This window comes from Lathyrus oleraceus, chromosome 4 (genome assembly GCF_024323335.1).
Source record: "Lathyrus oleraceus cultivar Zhongwan6 chromosome 4, CAAS_Psat_ZW6_1.0, whole genome shotgun sequence".
Classification (NCBI taxonomy): Eukaryota; Viridiplantae; Streptophyta; class Magnoliopsida; order Fabales; family Fabaceae; genus Lathyrus; species Lathyrus oleraceus.
Genome location: NC_066582.1, coordinates 161,544,695 through 161,564,225, shown reverse-complemented (window position 1 = coordinate 161,564,225; position 19,531 = coordinate 161,544,695).

Genomic DNA, 19,531 nt, shown 5'->3' with positions numbered 1-19,531 from the left:
CTCTTGATGGCTCAAAATGAGATCAACTCAAATGACAATGTTTGGTATCTTGACTCAGGAGCAATTAACCATATGTGTGGTCACAAACACTTGTTTAAAGAAATGAGAAAGATTGAAGATGGAAATGTGTCTTTCGGAGATGCATCAAAAGTGAAGGTTGAAGGCAAGGGAATGATCCGTTACTTGCAGAAGGATGGGTTGATTGGATCAATTCAAGATGTTTATTATGTACCAAATCTTAAGACCAACATCTTGAGTTTGGAACAACTTACAGAAAAAGGTTATTCGATACTTATGAAAGAACGGATACTGTATTTGAAGGACAAGCTGGGACATCTGATTGCTCGTGTCGAAATGGAGAGAAATCGAATGTACAAATTGAATCTGATAAACGTTCGAGAAAAATATTTACAAGTAAATGTCGAAGACAAAGCGTCACTATGGCATCTACGCTTTGGTCATCTACATCATGCTGGTTTAAAAAGGTTGGCAAAAAAGAACATGGTGCATGGACTACCAGATATGGATTATGAAGGAAAGTTCTGTGAAGAATGTGTGCTTAGCAAACAAACAAGAACTTCATTTCAAAAGAAGGCAAAATATCAAGCTAAGCATATCCTTGATTTGATTCACACCGACATATGTGGGCCAATCACGCCAGAATCTTTCAGTAGCAAAAGATACTTTATTTCCTTTATCGACGATTACTCACGGAAGACATGGGTTTATTTCTTGAAAGAAAAGTCTGAAGCATTCGAGGTGTTCAAAAGGTTCAAAGTAATGGTGGAGAAGGAAACCGACATACACATTAAAGCAGTTCGATCTGATATAGGTGGTGAGTATACTTCGACAGCCTTTATGAAGTATTGTGAAGAGCAGGGTATAAGGAGATTTCTAACTGCAGCATACTCACCTCAACAAAATGGGATGGCTGAAAGGAAGAATCGAACAGTCCTTGACATGGTTCGTTCAATGCTTAAAAGCAAGAACATGCCAAAGGAATTTTGGGCAGAAGCTGTACAATGTGCCATTTATGTTCAGAATCGATGTCCACATTCGAAGTTAGAAGATCAAACACCACAAGAAGCATGGAGCGGACAGAAGCCAACAATTTCTCATCTCAAAGTATTTGGAAGTGTGGCTTATGCACACGTACCAGATCAATGAAGAACGAAAGTTGAAGACAAAAGTCAGAAATACATACTCACTGGGTATGATGAGAAAACAAAAGGGTACAAGTTATTTGATCCCATAAGAAAGAAGGTGATAGTGAGTAGAGACGTTCGAATAAACGAAGCAAGTAAGTGGGACTGGAACAGTTCGACAGAAGCTATCGTCAAAGTTGAAGAATCATCTGTTGCTGTACCACCAAACATTTCAACAAAACTTGAAGATTCTGACAATGAAGATGAACCTACACAACCCAGAATGCGAAGTTTGCAAGATCTGTATGATTCGACAAGTGAAGTGCACCTTGTATGTCTCTTGGCAGATGCTGAAAACACCAGTTTTGAAGAAGCAGTACGAGACAAGAAGTGGAAAAGTGCCATGGACGAAGAGATGAGGGCAATTATCCACAACAACACTTGGGAGCTAGTTGAATTGCCAAAAGGTAGTCAACCCATTGGTGTAAAGTGGGTATTCAAGAAAAAGATGAACGCTCAAGGAGAAATAGAACGATACAAAGCGAGACTTGTTGCAAAGGGATACAAACAGAAAGCGGGAGTTGATTATGACGAAGTATTTGCACCTGTTGCAAGAATGGAGACAATTAGATTACTCATATCTCAAGCTGCTCAATTCAAATGGTCAATATTTCAAATGGATGTCAAAACAACTTTTCTGAATGGTGTACTAGAAGAAGAAGTCTATGTTGAACAACCACTCGGGTACATGAAAGCTGGAGAAGAGAAGAAGGTACTGAAATTGAAGAAAGCACTATATGGGCTGAAGCAAGCATCACGGGCATGGAACACACGTATCGTCACATACTTCAAGGAGAACGGGTTCGAGCAATATCCGTACGAACATGCCCTCTATGTGAAGAAAAATGGAAGGAATGTATTACTTGTTGCTCTTTATGTCGATGATCTTATTTTTTTGGGCAGTAATGATCAGATGATAGAAGAATTCAAAAGCACAATGACACGTGAATTCGAGATGACAGACTTAGGCCTGATGAGATTCTTTCTTGGTCTGGAGGTTCGACAAGAAGAAACAGGAATCTTCATCTCACAAGAAAAATATGCAAAAGAAATCTTGAAAAGATATAAGATGGAAAGCTGTAATCCGGCTTCGACGTCAATGGAACCAACAACAAAGTTGTCGAAATTTGATGGAGGAGAACGTGTCGAAGCAGGAAAATATCGAAGTTTGGTAGGAAGTCTTCGCTATCTCACATGTACAAAACCAAATATCTCATTAAGTGTAGGCATTGTAAGTCGATTCATGGAGGAGCCAGTTTACACACATTGGAAAGCATTGAAGCAAATTCTGAGGTACATCCAAGGAACAGTGTCACTTGGGATGTTCTACTCGAATTCAGACAAATACAAGTTGGTTGGTTACTCTGACAGTGATTGGTGCGGAGACATAGACGATCGAAAAAGCACTTCTGGATATGTGTTTTTCATGGGAAATACTGCATTTACTTGGCTTTCTAAAAAGCAGCCGATAGTAACACTTTCAACATGTGAAGCAGAATATGTAGCAGCATCCTGGTGCGTTTGTCATGCAATATGGCTCAGAAGATTGATGAGTAAAATGAAGCTAGAACAGAAATGTGCAACAATAATACAAGTTGACAACAGGTCAGCAATTGAGTTAACAAAGAATCCAGTAAACCATGAAAGGAGCAAACACATTGACGTTCGCTTCCACTTCATTCGAGAACACGTGAAGGAAGGAAATGTCGAATTGAAGCATGTAGCAAGTAAGGACCAAGCAGCAAACATTTTCACAAAACCACTATCAAAAGAAATCTTCGACAGAGGCAAGAAATTGATAGGCATGATGAATAGAAGAAACATTTAAGTTTACAGAGGAATTTTGTTGAATAAACTTTAATGTTATAGTTAATGGGTTTTATTAATAAGTTAATTGAGAGATTTGGAAGGTCAAGAGACAGTGGCCAAATTAATAGTATTTACTCATTATTATGTTTCCTAGAATAGCTGAAGTTTCTAAGTCTGTATAAAGACCAAGAAAGTACTCTAATGAAATACAAAAGTTACAAAAAAACTCGCTTTCTTCTGTCAGTGTAATAGTGTGTCAGATAACAATTAGATTTGAGCCCCTTTCATTCTTTTTCATTCCTCTATTGCTTCCACTATTCTGTTAGAGTTCTTCATCACCCCATTTCTTGTTCTACAAATTTAATACTGACTCATCCCACAATGTCATATAATCAAGATTTGTTAATATCCTAATATTATTGGGTCATTAATTACTTGACACGTGTAAAGTTAGTTACTATTTCTTATATGTTAGTTATTAACCAATGTATATATTGGATATTGTAATCCACTTTTTTCCCTATCAATGAATAATAGCTTTATCTTTCACATTCTATCTCTTTCTCCTTTCCAAGTTTTAATGGTTTTCTGCACCATATTCATGGAGTTTGTATGGTGCAACAGCACCATTAACATGGTATCAGAGCTTTCAAAGCTCTTGTAGCCACTGTTTCTTCATTCCTTTTCTGATTTCTGTTCCTCTCTTTTGTAGATTCATCATCTCTTTTTTTTCCTTCTTGTTTTCTCAATTTCTTGAATCTTTCATCAATGGTTTACCAGAGTTATACCAATTTTTTCACAAATTTCACAAATCCTTACTATCTACATCCGAACGAAAATCCAACTCTTGTTCTTGTTTCTCCATTGCTTGATGATAAGAATTATCACACTTGATCAAGATCAATGCACATTGCATTAATCTCCAAGAACAAGGAGAAGTTCATTGATGAAACCCTCACAAAACCTCCGGTAACAGATCCTTTGTATGCACCATGGATTCGTTGTAATACCATGGTTCTTGTGTGACATCACCGTTCGATTTCGGAATCCATTGCAAAGTCTGTACTATGGAACGATAGCGCAACTGGTGTTTGGCATAATTTGCAGATTCGATTTTCTCATAGCGACACTTTCCGCATTTCAGATATTCAGGAGGATCTATACAAGCTTCGTCAAAGTACTTTTGATGTCTCTAATTACTTTACTCAGCTGAATATTTTATGGGATGAACTAGATAACTATCGCCCTGTTCTTGGATGTTCTTGTGCAGTCCAATGTTCTTGTGGTGCGATTGCTTCAGTCCAGAAATATCGTGAGCAAGATTATGTAATTTGTTTTCTCAACGAGTTGAATGAAAAATTTACACATTACAAGTATTAAATCATGATGATGAATCAATTACTATAAATTGACAAAACTTTCTCCTTAGTCATTCAACAAGAACGGGAAATGAACCATTCTGCATTTGTTATAACTCCAACTAATAACAACTATGAGGAAGCAGTTGCATTCTAATTTCACACAAATTTTGGGAACTACAATGACAAACCTAGTTATTTCAAGGGGAATACTCAAGGCAACAATGGTGTTCAAGGACATAATCGTGTATGCATTCACTATGGCAGGACGAATCACACTGCAGAAACTTACTTTGTCAAACCTGGATTCCCACCAGGATTCAAAAGAAAAGGTAAATCTCAAGGTAATGACAATACTTCACAATCCACTGCTGCAACTAATAGTGCTTCTGAAGCTTCTCAACAAGTTCCAACTAATTCTTCATTTGGATTTTCTCTAACAAGTTCCAACTACATCTTCATTTGGATTCACTCAAGAGAAGTACAATAACATCATATAATTAATTCAACAGTCCAAGCTCAACCCCCAAGCCAATTCAATTTCGACCTCCACTTTTGTCATGAACTCCCATTCATCCAACCCTAATGGTAAGAATTCCAATCTTCGGATCTTAGATACAAGCGCAATAGATCACATTTCCTTTGACAAAACTTCTTTTATTACTTTCAAAACCATCATACCTGTTCATGTCACTTTTTCTGGTGGGTCACATATCATTGCATCTATGTCTGGTAGCATAGTTGTTTCACCATCTTTAACATTGCATAATGTGCTTTACATTCCTGATTTTCATGTCAATTAGATTTCCATTGCTAAACTTGTTAGTGGCAATAATTGTTCTGTGCATTTCAATGCTGATACCTGTCAAATCCTGCAGAATCATTCCCGGGAAATGATTGGTATAACTAAATTGCAAAGAGGTTGTATGTTCTTTCCTTTACACATCACTCTTCCATTTACAATTTCATTGCTAATGACTCATGTAATCTTTTTCATTTAAGATTATGAAACATTTATGATATAGGCTTGAAAAATGTTTCCAAAGTGTTTCCTTTCATTTCTTATAAGAATAATAATGTTCCTTGTGAATCTTGCCATTTTGGTACACAAAGAAAATTGCCCTTTTCTTATAGTACCATTGAATCTTGTGCATCATTTGATATTTTACATGCTGATCTATGGGGTCCATTCTCCACCATCTCTCTATTAGGACATAAATATTTTCTTACACTTGTTGATGATTATAGCAGATACACTTGGGTTATTTTCCTTAAAACCAAGGACCAAGTCAAAATTAGCATTATCCTATTTATAGCCTATATAGAAAACCAATTTCAAACATCCTTGAAGTGTCTAAGATCAAATAATGGCACATAATTTTCCGCCCTATACAAGTTTCTTTTATCCAAAGGAATATTGCATCAAAAGTCTTGTGTTGAGACACCCCAACAAAATGGGGTGGTTGAGAGAAAACACTAACATATCTGTAATGTTGCTAGAAGTATATACTTCCACTCCCATATACCTTCTAACATGTGGAACTTTTGTATCTAAACATGCCATTCACCTAATCAATAGACTTCCCACTCCCTTTCTTAAATCCAAATGTCCTCATGAACTCTTATTTTTATAACCACCTCCCCTGGTCCATTTAGAAGTGTTTGGTTGCCTAGGCTTTGCCACCACCTTAACTTCTCACATAACAAAGTTTGATCCTAGAGCCAGAAAATGTATTTTCCTTAGATATAAAGATGGAAACAAATGATACATACTTTTTTATATGCATAACCACAACATCTTTGTATATAGAAATCTTGTTTTATATGAAAATAACTTCCCATTCAAACTTGACTAGGACACATAAGCTAATCAGAACAATTTCCAACCTACCAATTACCATGTTTTTGATGATATACCTGATGTGTATAACATAACTATTACCTCTGATATGTCCATTTCCCATGACAGTAGCACATTTGTCAACATCCCTGAACCATCCCCTTCCACTAACAATCACCCATCTATCACTTCTCTTATTCCCGCACACCAGTTTGGCCATTCACCTACATCTACTATAGACTCTCCTACATCTCCCAATAATCACTCTCTCTCACCTAGTATTGCAGGCCCCAGTCATCCTAACCATCCTTTACCTAATAGTTATTTTCCTGATCCTGATGCACAACCTATACCTACTGCACAACCTATACCTAATGCAGACCCTAATAATTCTCTTGCATCCTTAAGATATTCCACTAGATCATCGCATCCCCTTAGTTATTTAGCAGATTACCATTACCTAGGCCATAGTGTTTTTCTCACGCTGGATCTTTATACACTGTTAAATGTTTGATTAGAAAATCAATCACAGAGCCATAGCTCTGATACCAATTGAAGGTAGAGAAAAACAAGGAATGGGGGTTTGAATTATTTTGGAAAATAAAACTTTTTAAGAGTTTAGACACACACAGAATAAAAAGAATTTGACACAGAATTTTATACTGGTTCGCTTGAAATTCAAAGCTACTCTAGTCCACCCGGCCAAGGTGATTTTGCCTTCAAAAAGGACTTAATCCACTAATCTTGAAAGATTACATAAACAATTGTCTAAGAGAATAATCCTTTGGCCATCTCAAGTAAACAGATTGCAAATAGTCACTTGAGGAAGTATCTTAGATATGATTTGTAATGCACAATGCTTCAAACAATAAGCAAATATTACAGAAATATAAGAACAACAATTTTCACGTAAGAGCAGCAGCTCGTGAAAGAGTAAAAGAGGATGATTGAGAGATTTGTATTCTTGTGTGTCTCAGGTGTGTTTTCTTGTGAGGAATTCCATCCTTTATATAGGAGTTTGAGAGGATCGTTGGTTGATGAAAGAATATTGGTCATTGAAGAATGATTAATGTCATTACTCTCCTTGTTTCTTTCCAAAACAGTTTTGGGTGTGTCATAATTTCCTTCTAGAAATAGTTTCTTTCTAAAAACAGATTTCTTCACGGTTACGCTTTCTGAGTTAGTGAATCCTTTATTCAGAGTCTTGCTATGCAATGTTCTTCTTCAGAGGGTACTTGTATATGATTATCTCAGAGTTTCTCTTTAATCTTGACTTCTTCAGATCGTGCATCTTCAGAGTTTGGATTTATTCTTCTCTTTCAGGGTTTCTAACTTCTTTCGTTTTGCTAGCGCTTGTGTTAGAGTCAGAACCTTCTGGTTATGTATCCTTTGAGTAGCATCTAACGCTGGATTTTGTATCTGATGATTTATCTATCCGATTGTTTTATCAGAGTCCTACACACTTAAGAAAAAATTCATTAGGGTACCATTTTTGTTTCATCCTTTGTTATCATCGAAATCTTAGAGGTACATTGTAGAACCAACTTTATTCTTACAGAGTTATGACAATTGAATGCCATGCTTTCATTCTGAATGTTTCTATATTACTGATGTTTGCTTGATTTTGTTGTAGGCTTGAAGATTGCCTTGGTTGATCATGTCATCAATGGCTGCTCATGAACTATTTGGTGCATGGAGACATGGCCCAAGTTGGATGTGGATGAAGCATTGGATCACTAGGGCGACCAAGGCTTTTTTGAATTTTGAAATCAACCTAAAGTATCATGTCATGTAATTAGTATAGGGTGAAATGTATTAGTGGGACGTGAATTTGGATCACTAGAGCAACCACATTACTTGAATTAAAAATTGGCATTTTGCACCAATGACCATGCCATGCCATAAGATGGATTGCACCAATGGAAAGCAAAACCTAATACAACTTGTGAATGAATCGACTGATGACATGAACTATGATGATATGTATCATAATGAATGGTTGTATTTGAATGAAAATGAACCATGGACAAGAGAAATAAATAGATGTATAGATGTACTAATGAATCATTTCATCAAGAAACATGGAATCAAGAATTAGTGAATGGTTTTGAATGAACATGGACCTGTGAGTGAAATAAGGCCTAAAACCAAATGGGCACCTGGACAATGAGATATGTGACAAACCCAAAGATCCAGGAATGATCATGCTTAATCAGATGCCTCAAGAACATTGGTGATTGACCAAGCAAGTAAAATGGTCTACCAATGTCATAAACCAAGAAATTAGAGTTTCCAAGCCAAAGAAAACCACAATGTGGAACCTCCCCAATTAGGGGTTCAAGCCAGCCACAAGATCAAGGTATAAGTTACGCAATCCAAAGTCACAAACCAAAAGGTCCTCAAATGACATGAACCAAGAAATTAGGGTTTCCAACAACCCACTATCCACCACATGATCTATGAGCCCCAAAGATCAAGAACTAGAGTTTAAGCATACTTGAATACCATGAAGGAACCTTCTTGTTTGAATCATGATGAATGCAAATGAAATGATGAAGAGATGGTATATGCACATGAATTAGGGTCATGGAACAAATAGAAATCATAAAATGGTAGGGTAAATTTTGGGATATGACAGTTGCTCCTATTTAATCTTCTTAGACTTGAAAGTATGAATAGCAACAACTTTCAGACGTTCGAGGTTGAAGAGGATTAAATACTAGAATATCCACAAAATTGCCCACTAGGGATGAAGGTGATGTAATGTGGGAGTATTAGTGGGAAATTGATTATTGGATGAATATGGAATGACGATTACGCTTTTATATAGGCTTATCGGTTGCGGATCAGCTGAAATGTTTGTGGGGAAATAGGTTGTCTGTAAAGATATGTGTGAGGTATGCAATATACAAACATATGCAGTATGATTGATCTTTTATTTCTTCAGTATTTCTCTTTTTTTCTTTTCCTCTATTGACAAGTTTTGGCATGCATTGGTGATCGGGGTATTCTCGCAAGATCCTGAAAGGTAAAAACATATACTTACAAAAGACAAGTAACAGAGGATATAGAAATGAAACTGAAATCTTCTGCAAAAGGTAGAGAGACATCTTGAAAAAGGCAAGCAACTTGATTGAGAAATGGTTAAACTTCCTGCTATAAAAGGTATACGAGACTTGCAAAAGGAAAGCAAATGGTATAATGCTTTCTCATGCTCGAAGCATATGAGAACACCTCGGCAAAAGGATAAGAAAACACACGAAGGCGAATGTGATCTCTCATGTGAAAGGAAATGAGAATTTCTTAACAAGAGGTGAAGGAGAAAGTTGAGGGTGCTAGATAACTTTGTTGGGGAATAGGTTTTTTTCGTGCAAAGGTAGCAACGACTCCTTAGCAAGAGAAAATGGGAACTCCCAAACAAAAGGTTAAGAAGAAAGATGGACAAGTTTCTCACATAAAAGGTGGTGAGGACTTCTTAACAAAATGCCAAGAAGAAATATGGGAATGAGATCCTCATGCAAAAGGTAGTGAGAACTCTTAGACTCAAAGTATGTTGGGGATTCTCATACAAAAGGTAGTGAGATCTTCTTAACAAAATATTAAGAAGAAAACTGGCCTGGACTTCTCATATGAAAGGTAATGAGAAACTTCTTAACGAAAGGTTAAGAAGGCGCATGAAGATGGAACTGGTTTCTCATGCAAAAGGCAATGAGATAAACTCTCAACAAAAGGTCAAGAAGGAAGTTGGGACTGATGATCATCCCGTATAAAAGCAACAACTTCTTAGTAAGAGAAGATTTCCCATGCAAAAGGCAAGGGATACTTACAAGAGGTAAGCAGGTTTGGGGATATAAATCCTCGAGCAAAAGGCTAAGGGGACTTACGAAAGGTAAGAAGTTGGGGATGATAGTCTTTACGCAAAAGAAAAAAGGGACCTATAAAAGGTAAGTAAGAAATAAGAGGTATTTCCTTTGCAAAAGGCATATGGTACTTACGAAAGGTAAGCTGAGAGAAACTTCTCATGCAAAAAGGCAAGGGGCATACTTACAAAAGGTAAGTTGTTTTAATGAAAACCTTCTCATGCAAAAGGCCAAAAGAGTTGTCATAAAGCCAAAGAGGGGCTTACAAAAGGCAAACGATTGACTAAAGATCATAAGGTACTTGCAAAAGGCAAGGAAGAAGGGATGCTTCAGGAAAGCCTATCGGGAATACCACCAGAGAGTTCATGATAATGTTATCAGCTGGGAGGAAGAATATCTCAATAGAGACTTCTTTTATGCTTTTGAGAAAGACTTTCATGCAGTTATGCATGTTTGTTTTGCACGGATAATGCTCCACCTCGAAGGAATATGCTACGTATTTCGATGATACAATGGTATGCAATGTATGATCGCTTATGCATGATGCGGATGCAGTTTATGCAATGGTCTAGATTTTGTGGTTGCCAAGTATGATTGCAATGGTCTGGATTATGTCCCAAAATTTCTTTGTAATTTTTTATTTATGATATTTCTATTAGCTTAAAAAATTGGAATTAAGAAGTTAAAATAATAAAACCATTTAAATTTGTAAAATAAAATTTAAATAAATTATAAGAATCTTAAAGTTTTAAATAAATAAATAAAAAGTAGTTATTAGTAGGACTTAATTATAATATTTAGAACTTAAAGGGATAAAATTGTGTAAAGTGTACTTTAATTACTTAGATAATTTTTTTTAAAATAAACTATTATCAACTTAATAAATATTCAAGATTAAAAGTTAATTTAATTTAGTTTAAATAAAACTAATAAGAAGAAAAACAAATATAAATGAGGTGACACATTTAATAACAAGAAAAATCATATAATAAAATTAAGGTATCGTTTGGCCAAGCTTTTTCGATTGTAAAAATTACTAAAAATTAAAGTTGAAAATAAGAGTTTTATAAATAAAGTTAAAATTGTTTGATAATACTAAAAATCGTTTGATATATATAAGAATATTCTATTTGATATATGGATCAACTTAGGTAAGAAAGTTAGAAAATAATCAAATATGGTTTTCCTTCAAATTTAATGCAAGTGTTTGATGTATAATATTGATTTTTTTTAAAATAACCACAATTTTAAAAAAAAAATCCAAAATAATAATTTTTTCAATTTTTTTCCCAAAATAACCACCTTTCAGAACAGATGCGTCAGATCAACTGGCGCATCCATTTCTCCTAAAGAGGAGGCACCAGCTTGAGTGACACATACATTGGACGCCTCATGAAGAGGCGACAATGCCTATGGCGCATGCCTTTGACATGTGGTGTATGCGCCAATTCATTTGGCGCATACACCCTTGTATTATTTATTTTTTAATTTTTTATTATTATTTTTTATTAAATAATAAAAAATATTGTAAAAAAATGTATTCATGATATAATAAATGTTACATGGGATTGACAAAAATTTAATGACCGGCCCGATCAAAACGTCCCCATGTTCCACATCCAGGTGTGTTAGTTTGTTTTCGAGGTCTCCCACGATTTTCCTGAGGTGTTTTGGGTCTTTGCGTGCTGACCTGATCGAATGATGGTTGTGTGAAGGTCCGACGGAAGTTCCAACAGTATTTGATAGATGTGTCATCATCTGTTCCCAATATCCCGGGGGCTCTGGCCAACGGCACTTCCGTAATGGAGTTTGGTGCCCATGTCATCGTAGTTAGGTCGATTGGGTTGGGTGGATTGTGGACGGTATAGTTGCCTGAATTGGGACATTGAATCGTTTTGGAAATGAAACAATGGTTCTTGGGGTGTACTATAGTTAAACAATGGTTGTGTGTTTTGATGATGGGATGTTTGAGTGGTCATTGGTGGGGAGCTACGATGAAGTGTCCCATATGAATCATCTGGGCTATAGACGATTGTGGTTGAAGCGTATGGTTGTTGGTGGGTAGGGTTTGATTCTTGGTTTTATGGTTGGACGGGTGGCATGAATGGATTGCGACGTTGGATGTTTAGTTGTTGGGTGGATGGCATGAATGAGTTGCGAAGTTGGGTGTTTGGTTGTTGGGTGTATGTGGTAGGTTGATGGTGTGGGGTTAGTTGTTGGGTTTGGATGGTTTGACATTGGTGTTGGATGGGGACTTGTTGTTGGGCGTATGATGACGAAGCCAGTTGGCATGGATCAATCAAATACTGCGGCTCAGACACAAATTGTTGCGTTGTTACCGACCTAAACCATGCCATATATTGTTGAATTGGTCTTGCACCATGGATGACTGTTTTGTTTAAGATGTGTTATCATCGATTCCTCCATTGACGATACATCTCTTTTGTAAAGTCTCTCTAGTCGGAATAATCCCATAGGGCATCAACTCTTTTTTGATGCCAATCTCCCAAACACGTCGGAGGTTCTGAAATTTGTTGTTGCATGTCGAACTGCAGTTTTACCCTGTCACTCTGGTGCATTTCCACAGTAGTGAACCAGATAATTGGTGTCTTTGTTGTTTAAATTGCAGCATCGTCATGGTTAACCTGATGATCAAGATCCAGATATGGCCTCCAGATAAACTATACAACAATACAACACGATTAGATGATAAATAATTTGATAAGCATTTTAAAATTAAAATAGAGTTGTGTAGGAGTATTACATCGTCTGGTCCAATGTGGTCCAATAGATTGCGATAGACTACTATAGCGTGTTTCAGACACCTATTGTAGTTCATCCCCCTTACTGACCATCTAGATAAAAAAATTGAAAAATATTATTTACAGTTAATTATAATATAAAGTATAATTAATTAAATGGTAAAATGTTAAACTTACTTTGCTGCAAACAGGAACATGATTGGGTTCTCGTTTACCGGGGCAAGTGACGACATTCTTGACCAACCTCGTGCCTGTAACAAATACGCACATGAATAAAAAGTACAAGTATTTTTTTTGTTGGCACTTTTACACATTGCACTATATAGATTGGTCAACACAGCTTAACCCCAACTATATGTGTTTACCTTATTAATGTTGCGTAACAACGGTAAATACATAATATTTACTGTATTACCTGTACTTTCTGGAAATAAAAAATTACCAAATAAAATCATAATATAACACTGAGCTTTAATTATTTTTTCGTACTCGGTTGATTCTTCGCCTAAGTTACTTTTTCATGAAGAGGCGCCCATGATATTGGCGCCTAGGTTGCTTTATGAGCCTAGGGAATGAGCGTCTGTTTGGACTATTAGGGCAGAAATTATTGTGAGATTCCTTGTATGCAGACGCATGTTTTGTGTGTGCAAAGATTCTACCAGGCGCATGCATTGTATGTTCTTGTCTCTGCATGCATTCTTTTCTCTGCATGGTCAAGTCTGTGCAGATGAATTGCATGATCAATGCATTCAACATTTACGCTATTTAAGTGCATCAGAATAACATATCAATGCATTCAATTTCAGTACCCATACAAATAAGAAGAAATACTAAAGTTATATTTAAAAAAATGTCTTCCTCACAACATTACATGATCTATGCCCATATCGAAGGTGAAATATTTGAGCATCAACTATTCGATTTGTGTTTTTGCAACACAGAGGTAACTCGGTTTACAATAAATCGATGATCAAATTTTTCACATCTGAAACAAAGAATAGAAAAGAAATTACAGTGTAGTCCTGTGGGCCAAATCATCTATAAAAATTCGGTTTGTCTTGCAGAAAACCAGGTGAAGTTTTATCAGAAGAAGATTCGAGATGATGACAATATTCAACATATGTTTGTCAGTCACGAACAATCTGGGTACAACGATATAGAGTTATATATATTACCACAACAACAACAAGTGTCTTAGTTTATTGATCAGTCACAAGTGTTTTGTCAACGCAGGTTACACATTATCAGAACCTTCTTTCAAACACTATCGTGAAGAAATAATATTGTCAAACGTAGATGCAATACGGTGAATCGACAGTATTCCATTGGAGAAGTGGAGTATGGAATACGACAACGGTCAACGTTGGGGCCACATGACAACAAATCTTGTGTAATCAATGAACTTTGTATTCAAAGGCATCTGTAACCTACCTATAACCGCTTTGGTGTAGGCAACATATTTCACGCTAGGGGCGCTGTTTGAGACTAGACGTTCCAAATGGAGTTCAGTGTTGCAATCTGGGCAGTTGTTCAGTGATGCTTCAATGAAATTCATTAGACATGAAGCTGCCAAAGCAAACACACATGTGGTCACAGTGTTTGACCGCACTAAAGGTTGATATAATGTTGTCGAGTCCATGGATCACAATGAGGGCATGCCGATGGCACAGTACAGAGTCAAACTAGATAGAGGTTGGTGCGACTGCGGAAAGTTCCAAGTCTTTCGTACACCCTGCTCCCATGTCATTGCGCCATGTTCAAAGGTTCGAGGGGATCCATCCTACTTGCTATCTGACGTTTACAAAGTCACCAATCTATCAAATGTTTATAAAATTAGTTTTTTCGTAGTGGCAAAAGAGGATTACTGACCAGAATATCAATGGGGACATCGTCTGGCACAACGAAGTTATGCGAAGGAAGAAAAAGGGTCGCTCAAACAGCACCCGCATTCGAACCGAAATGGATACGACGAATAAAATGGTTAGATTATGTAGTTCATGTCGTCGGTCAGGTCACAATCGTATTAATTGTCCTAGTGTTAGAACGAGCACAACCAGATAAATTCACATGTACCTCTATTGCAATATACGAAAAACTAAATTTATTTCATATTATAAGTTTGTGAGAAAATATCATTACATAAACAACAGCACAAACAATTAAAACGACTACAATACAATAACTAAGCAATTACAACCATCAAAACAATTTCGAACATGTAATGCATCATCCTATGAACATCTTAGTCAGTCTTAATATTCATCCATTCACACACTTCTCCATTTTGGTTGAACGTGGACACAAGCCATTGGATTCTTCTAATCCTTTCACCATCCCCAATTTCTCCATCTAATCAATTGTTCAACGTCCGATTAAGACGTTCAAACGAATCTATATTCCAAAGTCGAATCTTTATCGGAGACGCAACAACGGGAAATATTAAATCGGTATTTCGCTTGTGAATGTATTTAGACATGGTTAAAACTCAAAAAATTGAAGGAGAGTGAAGTTGAATGAAAGAAAATATGGTTGTATGGTAAGATTTATGTGAAAAATATTGTATACATGACGAGATATTTATATAGAGGAACTAGAAAATGCATGCGCCAAAGAGCTAGGCGTCTGACATGTAGGCGCCAGAGGCATTGGCGTCTCTTCATGAGCCAAATGCATGCGACATAGGCATTGACGCCTCTTCATGAGACTTCCAATGCATGCGCCAGAGGCATTGACGCCTCTTCATGATGCAAAATAGATACGCCAGTTCATTTGACGCATCTGTTTTAAAAGATGGTTATTTTGGGGAAAAAATGAAAAAAATATTTTTTTTGGATTTTTTTTTTAAATTGTGATTATTTAAAAAAAATCTATAATATTTACGAGTAAACATACTGGTTTTGATTCATACTTATAAAAATAACAAAATATTATATATATATATATATATATATATATATATATATAATAATAAATAAGAATTAAAATAAAATACTACTAATTACTAAAAGATATGAAACGTGTAATAAAAAATTAAATAAATATTTTTTTATAAATATTTAAAAATATGTGTATGAGTAAATAAATAACTAATTAAAAAAATAGACATCATAGAAAAAGTTTATATTTTTAAAATAAATAATTTTAATAAATTAAACTAACAAATTATATAATATTTGATCGCAATTAAATATTGTACATCAATAATAATAATGTTGGCATATAAATTAATATTTTTTTTTAATTAGATAAAATAAAATAATATGTGAATAATTATGAAAATATACATTGGGGTAAAAAATTGAAAAATAATTTATAATAACTTTATAGTATAAATTGTGTTTACTGAAATTTGAAGACACATATAATTTTGAACAATTAAATATTTCGAAAAGTTTTAATAAAATTACTTTCAACTACTTTACTAAAAGCACCTTAAATTATATTTTCATTTTAATTTAAATAATTTTTGATCTTTGTAAGTTGGTTTTATTTTTGTTCCTGAATTATTTTTTCTAAAAAATAATCTTTGAATATAAAATTAATGTTGATTTTAATTCTTAAAATTAAAATTCTTAGAAAAATCTGCAACTTTCATGCTCATTTTAACTTTAATTCCAAAAATTGAATAGTACAAACCAAAACATGGTCTAGCTATTTTAGTTTGTTTTCTTTTGGAAACAAGAAAATAGAAAAGATTTTCTGAAAACAGTTTTACAAAACACTGTATTATTATTTAAAGACTCTTCTAAATATGTAGAGTGTAGTCATTTCTATTAATTGCAAAAAATTTGTCGCATATTACCCCTACTTAAGGGTCAAGTAAAATGTCCCTTTAGGCTTTAGCTTATACTGCATGCTTTGGGGAAAAAGCAGTGTCTACTCTTTTTTAACACTATCTAGAGACCACCAGTTTCTCGTGTGAACTTCCTCAAACTAATGGTTTTGCTTCTTTCTTTTTCCTTTTGTGATAAAAAAACACTATTTCTTAAATGAGAAATCATTTTCATAACTTCTTACAAATTAAAAAACATTGTCAAATTTAAATAGGAAATTCAAAAAACTTATGAGTTATTCCTATTGTTCTAAAATAATTGATTCATTTAAAAAAAATCATAAAATAACCTATATTTTTTAATTTTCAATATTAGGGGCGGAGTTGTGTGTCTAAAAAATTGTCCACATTAGAACAACATTAATTATAAGAATTAGTTAAACATTACTATTTTAATTTAAAGTTTCAAAATTTTGAATTTACGAGTCAGCTCATTTATATGTCATTAATATACGACTTCAAACACATTTGTCACACAATAATTTTTTTTTTAAGTGTGAGTTCATCCTTTTATCTCGGTATACATTTCTCTCAAACAAAAACTTTTTTATTTACATAAAATTTTATTATCGTTGCTTAAAAAAATATGTCACCTAACCATCGTTGTTAGAAGGACATTTGATACAAGAAATCGGTTCTTTTAACATCCAACTAGTGGGATGAGATACCTTATGTATCTGGTGTGGTATGTTAAATTGTCATCAAATATTTTAAAAATTGAGATAAAAAATGTTATAAAGAAAAAAATATAAAAAATATAAGAAAAATTAAGAATAATAAAAATAGCAAAAGTGTGTTATACATAAATATAATGAATAATATAAGTTGTTTCGCATAAAAAAATATTTATAATTGAAGTAAAAAATAGAATATTAAAAGGAAAGTTGGAAAAAATAGAAAATAGAAAATCTGTAATTAAATAAGTTGCCCCCAAATGGGACAGTAGTGAACAACAAATGGGTCATGTGTATGTTGAAAAAAAGCTGGGCCCAGTCAGAGTCTCTTATAATGCATCGGGTAAGTTTAAGACAAACATTAAATATAACATCAAATGTTTCCTTTATGTGCAGTTTGAAATTTCCAAAATCGTATTGTCTTTATCTGCCCCTCAAACGTTTCAGAGTCCCTACCTCATTTTCTCTTCATTAGCTTCCAAAACCTAAAATGTCTTCATCGAAAAATACATCACACAAAATCGGGTATGTTATTTGTTTTAATCATGTTGTAACAGAAGTTATAATAGGTTATTCATGTCGCAGTTGGTTTGATTAATGTGTTGCATTTAGAGTTAGATAATTGTAATCTGTTAAGGGTAATTTTTTATTTTATTTTGCATATTGTGTGTTGTTGAAGAGCGTCTGCTGAAACATCAGGAGACCCATAAAACATTGGATGCATTGCATGATATGATGATATGAACAATTTGTAATGACATATTATTGAAATTATTTAGATTAACATCTTTACCAAACAACACAGAAGTCAAACAAAATGCATATTTTACAACTACTTCATATTTTATATTACTTAATCATTCTTTAACATCACACATTCTTCCTCTCATGATATTGTTAAACCATACCACACATTACAACAATACATCCAACGTTTTCTGGATCTCCTGATGTTTTAGCGGACACTTTGCAACAACACAAAACATGCAAAAATAGTTACCCTTAATTAAAAATATGAATCCGTTTTTTTTTAAAATACTATTATAATAATTTTAAAAAATATCAAAAATACAATTATGTATTAATTAAAAATAAATTTTATTATAATTATTTTGAGTTTTGATCATTCTTGATTTTTGTATGTATTGAGTTTTTATCATAATATTTTTTTCAATTATTGAGTTTTTTTAATAACATTTTATTTATTTTTATTAATGTTTATAAAAAAAATTTGAAAATTTCAAAAGTTGAGACCCTCTAATATTTGGGCCATGTGTTGCAGCGCATGCTGCACTTGCACAGGACCGACCCTGCTTAACACATTACAACTATCTAACTCTACAAGCAACACATTAACCAAATCAACTGCGACATGAATAACCCATTATAACTCTTGTTGCAACATGATTAAAACAAATAACATACCCGGTTTTATGTGATGGATTTTTCGGTGAAGACATTTTGGGTTTCAAAAGCTGATGAAGAGAAAATGAGGCAAGGACTGTGAAACCTTTGAGGGCAGATAAAGACAATACGATTTTGATAATTACAAACTGCACAAAAAGGAAATGTTTGATGTTATATTTAATTACCGTGTTTCTGTCTTCAACTTACCTAATGCATTTATAAGAGACTTTTTATCGGGCCTAACTTTTTTTCAACAGTACATGGCCCAATTTTGTTGTTAATTTATATCCCATTTTGACCCCGCTTATTTAATTGTATATTTTTTTTTCTTTTTTTTTTCAGCTTTCCTTTTAATATTATATTTTTTACTTCAATTATAAATATATTTTCTTTTTTATGCGGAACAACTTATATTATTCACCATATTTATGTATAACAACACACTTTTGCTATTTTTATCATTATTATTTTTTATTAATATTTTTTGTATTTTTTTCTTCATAACGTTTTTTATCCCAATTTCTAAAATATCTTATGACAATTTAACACACCACACCAGCATCCGTGCGAAAGCACTGGTATCCCACTAGTTAACACAAACATGTAATATATGTGAGAAATAAATTTGAAAAGAATGAACAAATGAAAAATCCTAACCAACCTACGATTACATATTCTATGGAAGCGGGATTAGAGGAATTTGAATCCACTGCGGGTTGTCGTGGTTGTTTGTGCTTCAATGGTTTTGGTTTATAGGTTTGAGGAATAAGATGAAGAACAACCA